The sequence below is a fragment of the Chrysemys picta genome, chromosome 16 (genome assembly GCF_011386835.1).
Source record: "Chrysemys picta bellii isolate R12L10 chromosome 16, ASM1138683v2, whole genome shotgun sequence".
Taxonomy (NCBI): domain Eukaryota; kingdom Metazoa; phylum Chordata; order Testudines; family Emydidae; genus Chrysemys; species Chrysemys picta.
Window position 1 is genome coordinate 5,189,985 of NC_088806.1, and position 13,212 is coordinate 5,203,196.

The window sequence follows — 13,212 nt, forward strand, 5'->3', positions numbered from 1 at the left end:
CAGATCAGGGCCCCTCCCACATTGTGCCATGCCACCTTGGTCTCCTGTTATCAAAAGGGGTAAAAAGCAACATACTAGCCCTAATCACAACTCTTACCCTAAGCCCCTACTCAACCCTAAACTTCACTCCAAGTATTAAAAGTAACCCCTACCCATAACTGTAACCGCATACCCCATCCCTAACCCTAACTAACTAACCTCTACCCAAAACTGTAACCCTATATCCCATCTCTTACCCTAAATCTAACCCCTAACCAAAACTTCAACCCTATACCCCATCCATAACTGTAAAACTAACCCCTGCCCATAACTGTAACCCTATACCCCATCTCTAATCCACCAAAAGTGATTTGAGGGCTGCAGAAATTGCCTGACATGGTTTATCTTATGAAAGAGAGGATTGTTGTATTGTGTAACAGCCATAAAATCCCGGGAACTAAAGGGCTTTGAAGCCTTGTGGCAAAAGTCAGAACAAGAACCAATGGCTGGCAGCTTAAACCAAACAAATTCCAATTGGAAATATGACACTTTAGAGATTAGCTAAATTCCTGGAGGATAGGTCTGTCCCTGGTCGTTAGCCGAGTTTGTCTGGGACGCAACCCCATTATGCTCTAAGGTTCCACTAGCCTCTGTTTGCCAGACACCCAATAATTGCCCTGTTCTGTTCATTCCCTCTGGGGCACCTGGCAGTGACATCTATACCTTGGGGGAGCGTACTGTAACATCCATATTCCTCATTTTCATATAATTGTGATCTTACATATAAAGCAGGCCTTGTAAGGTATCAGGGGAAAGGTTATGAAGAGGCCAGCAGCAGGTCTGTTTTCTAGGCAGAGGGGCCATGATGCTCTGCGCGCTGCCCCTGCCCCAAGCACTGGCTCTGCATTGGACAGGGGGCGGTGCCTGCGGGCGAGAATCCTCCGCCTAGGAGTCGGACCTGCTGCTGGCCACTTCTGGGGCGCAGTGCAGTCTGCAGTGCCAGAACAGGCGAGAAGCCTGCCTTAGCACCTCTTTTGCGCCACTGACCGGGAGCTGCCGGAGGTAACCCTGTGCCCAGCCCTGTGCCCCAATCCCCTGCCCCAGCCCTGAGCCCCCCCAAACCCAGAACCCCTTCCTGCACCCCAAACCCGATCCTTGGCCCCACCTCAGAGCCTGCACCCCAGCCCAGAGCCCTGACCCCCTCCTGCACCCCAACCCCCTGCTCCAGCCCTAAGCCACCCAAACCCTGAACCCCTCATTCCCGGCCCCACCCCACATCCCTCACCATACACTCCAACCCTCTGCCCCAGCCCTGAGTCCCTCCCACACCTCGAACCCCTCATCCCCAGCTCTGTTGGGTCGTGGGCATCAACAATTTTCTTCAACTGGGTCACCAGAAAAAAAGTTTGAAAACCACTGCTCTAGAAGATCCAGTACAACGACAAGTTCTGGGCCCTCTACAGCAATAACTTCCTGGCCCATGCTATGCCACAGTTCAGTCTGGAAGCTCCTGGTGGTTGCTCGTGAGTCATCTAGAAAGGTGACCTGCCAAAGGAAAGTCCAGCTGGGCTTTGTTTCATGGGCCACGTGCCGGGTAATAACAGGAGAGGATGCTGTGTTTGTATGAGTACATCAGTTCTTTATTAAGAGAGCTATTTCTATAGACGCTCCTCTGGCAGTGCCATTCCAGCCATGGGCACACAGACTGACTTCCAGATGCCGCCTCCAAATGCTTCCCTCCTGCAGCCTGTGCTCCTCCCTCTGAGTTCCACGCAGGTGGCTGCAGGGTTTGCGCCCTTTTAAGAGGCCTAGAAAGAAAATTTCCAAAAGCAATTTATTTCCTGCCTGTCAAATGGGAAGTATGGCTCAGTGGATGCAGCACTGGGAGCAGCAAAGGCAGCAGCAAAGCTGGGAATCACAACCAACAGGGGGTTGTGATTCCCAGCTTTGCTGCTGCCTTTGCTGCTCGCCTCTAAAAAAAATTCAAAACCTCTTGCTCCCAATCCACTTCCATAGCTCCTCCAAGGAGAGCACTGTGACGTTATTGACATAAACTGTGACCGTATAGATCATTGTTGCAACCACTGTTCTATATTTGCAGCAAATATTGTACAAAGGTTGTCATGTAAGGTGTCTATGGAAAGGTTATGATTTGCTGATTATGATTATGCTATCTGTGTGTATATATCATTTTTGTAGTTGAAGTTATGAATATTGGCTATGTGCTTGTATCTTAACCAGGAGGTCAGAGGAGATGATCCAATGTCCCCTTCTGGCCTTAAACTCTATGACGTGGTGAAATTTCCACTCACCATCCCCAGGACAGTCCCAAGACAGAGACTGGGGGAGGGAAGGCGCAGCTCTGGGCTGAGAGGGCCCCTTGGCAGCTGTGGCGCATCCTCCGATGGGAGGATCTGCTCGAAAGGGGCCGCTGAGGGTCAAGCAGGGGGAGAGAGTGAGGGAGACGCCGTCTGCAGGGTGGGAGCCAGTTTGCAGCTTCTGGGCCTGAAGTGGTGCACAGGAAAGTGTCTGGACCCAACCTGGACACTCAATTACAGAGCCCCTTTTCCCTCCCCCGCTCTCTGCTGAGGGAAAATAACCAGACCCAAGGACAGGGGCTGGGAAAAGCTCATAAGGCTGAGTGAGTGTCTGAGGCTGATTGGGAGCGATCTGTTGCTGTGCCCACGCCCCAAACCAAAGACGGAGCAGGGAGATAGGTGGATAAGTCCATCAATGGCTAGTAGCCAAGCTGGGCAGGCATGCAACCCCATGTTCTGGGTGTCCCCAGCCTCGGAGTGCCAGAAGTTGGGAGTGGACGGCAGCGTATGGCTCACTCGACGATTGCCGGTTCTGTTCATTCCCTCTGAAGCACCTGGCATTGGCCACTGTCGGCAGACAGGATACTGGGCTAGATGGACCATTGGTCTGCCCCAGTGTGGCCGTTCTTATGGGGAAGTCAAGGTTGGTTGGCTTGTTTAAAATCTGTTGCTGCTAAATTGTATAGTCAATTGCTTGACCACACGTTGGTTCATTTTGAAATATATTCCAGAGACCAAATAGCCAGTGTCAGTCAGGTTTGTGAATATGGTAAAGGAAAAAGGTTCTGTACACTTCCAACCTCCGAGGAGCCAGCCCGTGCTTGTCTCTCCCTGCGGGCATGATGGGCTGGAAATGGTGTGAACCCAGCATTAGGGGCACAGCGCACCAGAGGGGGAAGAAAAGGAGGCTGCAGTGATGAGGGTACAGGGGGAATCGTGGGAAGACGCTGGAGGGCTCATTGCTGTGTCCTCATTGCAAAGTGTGAATGTTGGGTGGGGGAGCTACCAGCACCTGGATTCTCACCCCCGAGGCAGGCCAGCCAGCTGGGTTTAAAGCCCCCCACAAGCCCAGCTGGAGCTTTTTGTCTGTGGACAGGACGGGGGTCAGAGGCAACACCCAGGTGAGCACCTGGGCTAAGTCTGCTGTGTAGATGTACTACCACCTAAATGCTGTGTCTTTAAGGCCTAATCAGGATCCCCAGCCCGGCTTTGTAGCCACTCGGGTCCCTTTCTCAGGACTCCTGGGTGCTCTGGGGAAGCTTTCCCTCCCGCAAGGCGAGGCTCTGCCCCACCGGGGTGTGTCTGTACCACAGTATGATTTCGCCGCCTGAATGCCCAACACACCAGCAACCTTGAGAGCTCCCCCACCCACCACCAAGGGCACCGCAACCTTGTGCAGCATCCTGGACACCCTGCCCGCGGTGAACGCCACCTGCGCCCTCCTCTCCCTCCTCGCCGTTGTGAGCTACAAGCCAGGAGACCTGGTGAGTGGGGCAGCCCCATGGATGCTGGCTGAGAGCTCTGGGCATGGCTGGGGGAGACAGAGGGACAGATGTGTGTGTGTGTGTGGGGGAGACAATGGGTGGGGAATGCTGGGAGAAAGAGGGCATTTATGGAAATAAGTCCATGCATATTCATCAGCCCTGCAAATTAGGGTGGTTGCGAGGGACCCATCCCCCAACTCAGCCTTCCTAGTGGAGCTGGGTCCCACGGAGAATTTCTGCCGTTTTGAAATTGCTTCCTTCTGTGCTTCAGAGCTGGACGCTCAGCCAGCAGCTGCCACTCTCTGGCTGCCCAGCTCTGAAGGCGGAGTGGAGAGATAGGGAAGCGCAGAAGGAAGGGCGGCACGGTACGGCATTGCCACCTTCCCTTCTCTTTAATCCATTCATTGTATGCCATGTTCAGTTAATATCGCTCTAGCTTTTTAATCAAAATGCCAAGTCAAATGCCTTACAGAAGTCTAAGTCTATTACATCAATACTATCACCATTATCAGCCACACTTGTAATCTCATCCAAAAAGGATATATCAAGTTAGTGTGACGGGATCTATTTGCCATAAACCCATGCTGAGTGGCATTCATTATATTACACTCCTTTCATTCTTTATTAAGTCCCTTATCAGCTGTTCTATTATATTGTTCAGGACAGACATCAGGCTGACCAGCTTGAGAAATCACATGTACTCTTTTTAAATATTGGCACAATGTTAGCTTCCGTCAAGTCCTCTGGAACTTCCCTAGTGCTCCAAGATCTATTGAAAATCAGCGTTAGCAGCCCAGTGAGCTCCTCAGCCAGCTCTTCTAAAACTCTTGGTTGAAAGTTATCTGGATCTGCTGATTTAAAAAATGTCTATCTTTAGTGGCTGAGGTTTAAATTCCCCCCGAGATACTAGTGGAAAGGAAAGAGTGTTATCATCATTGGATGATATGACTGCAACATCTGTTTTTTTTCCCCAGTTACAGAACAGAAAAATATATTGAACACATCTGCATTACAGCATGTTAAATGTTAAATATAATATATATACACTATAATATTTCAAAGTTTTGTTTCTCTAACACTGTAATTTATGTAACCCTTCTGCCCATCTAAGTTGGCAGCAACAAGGGCCGGGTTCTGTATCTAGGGGTTCCGTTTCAATAACGCAATGCAAAACTGGCTCGAGCCCCCACCCAGTGACCTGGGACAATTACATACCACCCTCTGGGCACCTCTAAGAGGCAATACTTCCCCTCTCGCAAGCACGGAGTCTGAGTGTAAAAGAAAATGTTTAATAACATGAGGTAAACGACATCAGCATTAAATTGGAAAAACACCACAAACAGGATTCATAACACAAACCATGAGCAAAAACCCACCCCAGCAAATTGGGCTGTGTCCTTTCCCGTGGGTTCTTGAAACCAGCAACCCAAGAATCACCAAAGTCCCAAAAGTCCAACAACCCCCTAAAGTCTCTGTCCCTGGTCAGTGCAGTCCCAGAGTTCAGGGGGCATGCAGGGTGTTAAGGGGCACCTTACGTGATCCGAGGCCGACCGGCCGCCTCTCTGTGGGGTTCCGCCGCAGCCTTCACCACGAGCCACTCCACTCCACCAGCTGTCCCGTGAGCCGCTCCCGCCGTCCCATGAACTGCTCTGCTCTGCCAGCTGCTCCGCTCTGCTCACCGACCTGTGAGCCACTCAGCTCCAACCGTCCCCACGAGGCTCCACTCTGCTAGCTGCTCCCCCAGCCACTTAGCAATATAGCTTCAGGCTCCCCCACTAGTTAACACAGCCTCAGTGATTGCAGCTCTTAATAACTTTAGCTTTTTTGTGATTTCAGCTCTTAGCAATTTAGTAGGGGAGCCCCAGTGCTAGTGCACCATTGGCCCAAAGTGAATTCAGCTCAGCAGTCTGTAACTAGACTCCTAATGGAATCAAAGCTAGCTCTGACATTCAACAATGGAGAGAGGAATTAGTGCAATTGGTGTTTCAAACCCTCAGAGAGCACCCATAGCATTTGGTACAAATACCTGTCCCCATCCTCTCTCTATTCACTGGGTTTTGTAACCCATGCCCCTTGTCAAGCAAGTGCTACTTAGGTAATGGTGAAGGACTCACTCAGTCCTTCTGTCATACAACAGTTCCACTGGCCTTGATTCACAGAATCAGGGTAACAAAACTTTATTCTTCCTGCCCCAATAACAGAGAAAACTGGGGATCCCACACCAGCCAAAGTAATCCCTTTCAGTTGCTGTTGTCTCATGCCAGGCGGGTGGGTGTGCCTATGCAAACAAGATCAGCCCCTGGAGTTCTTTTCCACACTCGCCATAATTCACCACCAGATGTCAGGGTAGAGCTCATCCTGACTCTGCTTACATCTAGCCGCTTCCTGGCTCTTTGAGCTCTGGTCAAGTGAAAAATTCTCTAAGTTAAATATACTCTATACAAATATATTAAAATATTTTGATCACATCAAAACACTACAGGATAATATAAAATATATAGAATATTAAATAGAATATTAAAAGATTATAATAGAATATACAAGTTTAAATGAACTGAGAAAGTCAAAACAAAACATTTTCACTGGATCAAAATTAAATGAGAAAGTCTAAATGATTTCCACTTTTTTCCCATTGGAATTGACGTGTTCCTGTGAAACATTTACATTGTGACAAAACTCCATGTTTGGAAGGAAAACAATTCCTTGGAAATTTCCCTAGTGACTCCCCTCCCCAGGGTAAAAATCCAAATCAGGCGAGGTTCAACACGCACGGCAGGACAATCTCACCAGACTGCATTTGGGGTTATATGGGAAACTCAACGCTGCAGGATGGGCAGCAGGAGTAAAACAAACACAGGGAAGTCGTTCGTCACACAACGCATCCTAGGTGCTGACTCCGTCCATGCTCTGGGGCTCAAGCACCTATGGGAAAAAAATAGGGATGCACAGCACTCACGCCCATGCTCCGCCCTAAGACCCCGCCCCTGTTCTGCCTTTTCCTCCGTGGCCCCGCCCATGCTGTGCCTCTTCCCACCCCGGCTCTGCCTCTTTCTCTGAGCACGTCCCGCAGCTCCCTCCTCTCCGCTCCCTCTCCCCGTCACGCGCCCTTAAGGCAGGAGGGGGCAGAAAGGAGGGAGCAGTGGGTGGGAGACACTTGGGGACTCAGAGAAGAGCGAGCAGCGGGCAGGCAGGGGGAGCCCCGGGGGAGGAGGCAGAGAGAAGCAGGCATCAGGCACCTGGGGATGGATCACTTGATAATTGCCCTGTTCTGTTCATTCCCTCTACAGCACTTGGCACTGGCCACTGTTGGAAGACAGGACACTGGGCTAGATGGACCATTGGTCTGACCCAGTGTGGCCGTTCTTATGTTCTGTTGGAAGCAGATATTGGAGTTGTTCTCATGGGTGGCTAGTGAGAGATTCCCTGGTACCCAAAGGGCAGGAGAAAGCATCAGTTGTGCCTGATTGTCCATTACCCAGGAGCATCAGAAGGGATCCAAGAAGAAGTACATTCGGGCCAGCTTGGAACGGACCCTGGTTCTTCCCCTTTGCCGAGCAGGAAATGTGAGTTCAGTGTCTCCATAGTCACTTCTCTCTTCGCTCCTTTCCAGAGACCCCTGGGCTACTACCCTGAGGAGCACTTCACTGAGGCAGAGCCCAAGCGGCTTATTGCAGCCTTCCAGGCACGTCTGGCGGAGATCTCCAAGGAAATCCAGCAGAGGAACAAGTCACTGCCCATTAGCTACCCCTACCTGGACCCCGCGGAGGTTCAGAACAGCGTGTCCATATAACCCTGCAGGGCACCTCTTCCCAGTGCTCAGAGCACTTTCCACCTGGCCTGAGAATGTCTCGATGGAGCCAGCGGGAGGTTTCAGGGAGATTTGGCTGGCAGTGCTCAAAATGTGACCCCTAGGGGCACCAATACCAGAAGGCAAATAAATAGAACCTCACATTTATTATGATTAATCTAATTATTTTTCAGCCAGTCTCATGATTTTGGAGGGCCTGGCTCATGGGATTTGAACACATGGTGTTGGCAAGACTTGCATTTAAAATGTGATCACTGGGCAGCTGAATTAGATGACAGAACAAGGAGCAATGGTCTCAAGTTGCAGTAGGGGAGGTCTAGGTTTGATATTCAGAAACACTATTTCACTAGGAGGGTGGTGAAGCACTGGAATGGGTTCCCTCGGGAGGTGGTGGAATCTCCATCCTTAGAGGTTTTTAAGGCCTGGCTTGACAAAGCCCTGACTGAGATGATTTAGTTAGGGATTGGTCCTGCCTTGAGCAGGGGGTTGGACTAGATGACCTCCTGAAGTCTCTTCCAACCCTAATCTTCTATGATTAGCACCCGCTGCTGTGAATCTGGGAAGTAGCCCATTCTCAGGCTAATGGCCTCAGGCTCTCGGCAGATTCAGGCAGCATTGCTGTGTCAGTTACACTCCGGGCAGCTCCCCCCTTTCAGACCGATTGGCTCAGGCTCTCTGCTGACTCAGGCAGGCATCTCTGCGTCCATTACACTTGAGGCAGTTCCCCTTCTCAGAACAATTAGCACAGGCTTCCTGCAGACTCAAGCAGATGTTGCTGCATTGGTTACACCTGGGGGAGTTCCCCCCCCCTTCACATTAATTGGTTCAGGCTCTCTGCAGACTCAAGCAGACATCACTGTGTCAGTTCCATTCAGGGCAGTTTCCCCTTCTCCAAGCTATCATCTCAGGCTGGCTGAAGATTCAGGTAAGCACCTCTGCATCGCTTACTCTGCTTGGGCAGTTTCTCCCCGACTATATCAATTTAATTCTCATGGTTATCAAGCCAATCTTATGATTTTTGCAGAGCCGGGCTCATTACTTTTGAACACTGGTTGCTGGCAAACTCGGAAACTCTCAAACCATTTTGTGTCCCAACGCCAACGCTCCCTTCCTGGCAAAGGACCCCCAGAGATTATCAGTGTTACACAAGACCAAAAATACCCTTTGCCAAGTAAGTGTTTAAGCAACTTTACACTTATGGAATCAGTAGAGTTACCAATCCTGAGCATCACGAGTGAGGTGCAAAATTATCACAACTTTGGCTTCCCAATCATAAGAATTTAATAATTAACACATAATTATGGGTTCTTTATAGTGGGCTTGTGGTTTGTAAGCCTGGAGGAGTAACATTTTCACGCTGTGGTCCACAACTGGGCAGTCAAGAAATTTATTTTTTATTTTTAAATGAAAGATGAGATTCTCCAGCAAAGATCACGTGACTCCCGGAACTGGGGCATTAAGGAAAAGAGCAGACATTACATGGATCATGACAGAATCAGGAGAATTAAAATTGCAGTGTTGTTAACTATTTCATTGCCTTCCAACCTCACTAGGCAGGTCCTCCCTTAGAACTCATGATACTGAATTGAAAATCATGAGATTAAAAAATAAATAAAAATTCTGTGATCTTTTTAATCTGTCGTCTGCCTTTTGGAGATTTTAGGGGTCATATTTTCCATCTAGAGCTAGAAAGTCGAGCTGGATGAAATTCAGAATTTTTATTCCACAAGAAATTCTGAGAGTTTAAAATTCGGTTTCATACCAAATCAGGAGAATATGTCAAACTCTCAGCCTTTGTCCCAAAATGAAATATTCAGAAACTAGTTTCGCCCTTACTGAAATATTGTGTTACGCAATCCAGACGTCCAAATGAGACTGTCAAAACAAAACATTCTGTCCTTATGCAAATGGAACGTTTTGATCATTGCCGATTAAAATTCCAGTAGGAAGAAGAAAAGAAGGCTACCACCCCTCTAGGACTTTGGAGCTACCGGTTCAGTTCTCCGCTCCGTCACAGATGTCCTTTGTACATGTTTTATTACCTGTACACCCAGTTAAGTGAAACTCCACAGGCATTACACAGTCCAGTCACTGATGAAAAGGTGACAGAAAATACACAACCACTGCAATGAATTTGTGAGGCCAGGTCGACACTGGAATTAGCTCGACCCAGCGCTTTCACTCAGGGGTGTGAAAAATCCACACCCTCGAGTGACATAGTTACGCTCACTTGCGCCAACTCCGAGGGTGCTCCAGATCTGGAGACCTACGGGGAAAAAATGGTGGGTGTTGAGCACCCACCCACAGGCCTTCTATAAGCATCTCCCCCTCCCCCCAGTGCCTCCTGCCAGGGCCGGCTTTAAGCCGATTCGGCCGATTCCCCGGAATAGGGCCCCGTGCCTAAGAGGGTCCCACAACGTCTGGGGCTGCCGGCGGAGTGGGGAAAAAAAAAAGCCGCTTCCTGCTTCTCCCCCTGCCCTCCAGCGCTTGCGTCGCCATACAGCTGATCAGCGCAAGCCTGGGAGGGTGGGGTGAGGAGGAGGAATGCGGCGTGCTTGAGGAAGACGTGGGGCCAGGGCGGGGATTTGGGAAGGGATCCAATGGGGCAGGGAAGGGGTGGAGGCGGGGCAGGGCCAGGGCAGAGTTGGGGCAGGGGGGGCGCGAGACAATTTGCATCCTGGCATGGGGCCCCGCACCTGCTAAAGCCAGCCCTGCATCCTGCCCACCAGCGGGCCCCACTGATCAGCGTCTCTGCCTCCCTCCCTGCGCCTCCCACCTGTCACAATCAGCTGTTTAGCAGGGTGCAAGAGGCTCTGGGGGGGACAGAGGACGAGTGAGTACTGGGCACACTCAGGGGAGGGGACGAAACAGGGCAGAAAGAGGCAGGGTGGGGTTAGAGCGAGGGGGTGGGAAGAGGTGGGGCGGGGTGGGGCCTTGGGGGAAGGGGTGGAGGGGCAGGCCTGGGACAGAGCCGGGGGTCGCGCACGCCCCGGCACATTAGAAAGTCGGCACCTGTGGTTACACTAACCTAATTCCCCAGCCACTCGGATCAAAAATGTGCAACAGTGTGAACCTAGCACTAGTGGTGCAGCACCAATGTCTTCGTGGGCCCAGAGCAGGAGAACCCACCTAGCCCTGAGGTGGCTTGGGCTCGATGCACAGGGACTTCCTGTGTGACCGGGGGAAATCACTCAGCCGGGGGCTGGGTAGGTCTGTTCCCCAGAGGGGTCACCCCACGCAGATTGGGCTGGTAGGTTTTTAAGGCCAGAAGGAACAATTATGAGCCCCGACTCTGAGCTGTCTAGCCCAGTGATCCCTGAATGGAGGCCAACAACCTCTGGAGGGGCTAGAACCAGATGCACAATCCCAGGTAAAGTTCTTCAGGGTCCATTAATGAATTATCCACCCAAATTGCTAAACAAAAAGTCATTTCAAATGGAAAAATCCAAACGTTTAATTTTAAAAATGTCAAAGCAATTTGGGATTTATTTTTTCTAGTGAAATAATTTGGTGAAATTGATACAGATCCGTGCAATATTTTGGTGTCACCAGATCTGCATTTTTTTGGCAAAAAAAGGTGCGGTCAGTCAAAAATTCATGCAGCTCCAGGCCCACAACTCAGCAGAGAGCAGTGGGGTCGCTAAGACAGTAAAACTGGGTGGCCCCAACTTTCGGGTGGGTGGGCAATGAGGTGGGTAGGGGGTGAGGGGCAGGAGGGAGGGGGATGGCGGTTCTGGGGGGGGGCAAGAAGGATCAGGGGTGCAGAAAGGAACCAGTGCTCTGAGGAGGGGGCAGGAGGGATAGGGATTCTGGGGAGGGGGGCAAGAAGGATCGGGGGTGCAGGAGGGATCTGGTGCCCTGAGGAGAGAGAGAGGGAGGGGGGCTCTGGGAAGGGGGGCAGGAAGGCTCAGGGGTGCAGGAGGGATCCAGTGCCCTGAGGAGGGGGAGAGGGAGGGAGGGCTCTGGGGATGGGGGCAGGAAGGCTCAGGGGTGCAGAAGGGATCCAGTGCCCTGAGGAGGGGGGCAGGAAGGATGGGGTCTCTGGGGAGAGGACAGGAAGGCTCGGGGGTGCAGGAAGTATCCATTGCCCTGAGGAGGGAAGCAGGAGGGATGGGAGGCCCAACTCCCCACCCCCTCCATCTGGCCCTTCCTGCTCAGCAGGCACCTGAAGATGAGGCTGCCCGGGGCACCCATGGGGCTGCAGGGGACCCTGCTGGGGATCAAGCTCCACCCATCCAGACCCTGGCCTGGGTGTCTGTCCAACTGGCCACGTGGCGTGTCCCTCTCCTGCCGGCACAGTGCACTGCTCCCCCGCCCCCAGTCTCCGGCCCCAGTGCTAGCCCCAACCAGGCCCACCCCCATGGGGGCTAGCACTGGGGCCAGAGACCGGGGCAGCAGCACGCGGCATCGACAGGAGAGGGACATGCGGTGGCTGGGCTGACAGGTACTGAGCCAGGGTCGGGAGTTCCAGCCTGTGGATTTGGGAGTCTCCGTTCCCAATTTGGCTGAGCCTGGATGCTAAGTGGTTGGGCCGCGGCCCATCCATGGCTACGCCTCTGGGAGAGAGTCCGAGTCCTGATCTGCATGCAGAGTGGCTTCGGCGTAATGAAAGGTGAAACTTTTACACTGATTTTAGTTCAGAGATTCATAGAGTTCAAGGCCAGAAGGGACCACTCTGACCTTCTAGGCTGATGTGCTGTGTGACACACAAGAACTCCCCCAGAATAACTCCTACCGGAACCAGGGGACATCTAGCACTTCCTCCAGCGAGGCCTCCAGCCTGGATGTGAAGCCATCAGGAGATGGACAATCCACATTAGGGTCGCCAGGTGTCCGGTTTTCGACCGGAATGCCCAGTCGCAAAAGGACCCTGGCAGCTTCAATCAGCACCGCTGACCAGGCTGCTAAAAGTCTGGTTGGCCCCAGCAGGGCCAAGGCAGCTCCCTGCCCGGCTCCGTGCGGCTCCTGGGAAGCAGCGGCATGTCCCTCAGGCTCCTAGGCGGAGGGGTGGCCAGAGGGGCTCCATGCTCTGCCCCCGCCCGCAGGCGCCGCCCCAAGTATCAGCTCTGCAGCTCCCATTGGCCAGGAATCCGCGGTGGGCGCAAATCCAGGGTGTTGTGGCCAATGGGAGCTGCAGAGCCGGCACTCAGGGCAGTGCCTGTGGGCAGGGGCAGCGTGCGGAGCCCCCCTGACCACCCCTCTGCCTAGGAGCCGGACATGCCGCTGCTTCTCAGGAGCCGCGCCGACTTCCTCTGTCCCTGGGAAATGCCAGCACAGTGCTGGTGCAGCTGCTATTTAAGAGGCCTCCGGAGATCAGCGCCTCCTCGAGCCCCCATGAACCGCACTAGCCAGAGCCACCAGGTGCCCACACCCCGAACCCCCTCCCATGCCCCAACCCCCTGCCCCAGCTTGAAACCCACTCCTGCACACAAACTCCCTCCTGAAGTCTGCACCCCGCACCCCCTCCCACATCCCAACCCCCTCCCCCAGCCCTGAGCCCCCTCCCGCACTCCAAATTCCTCGGCTCCCTCCTGTACCCCCAAACCCCTGATCCACGGCCCCACCCCAGAGCCTGCACCCCCAGCCAGAGCCCGCACCCCTCTCAGACCCCAACCCTCTGCCC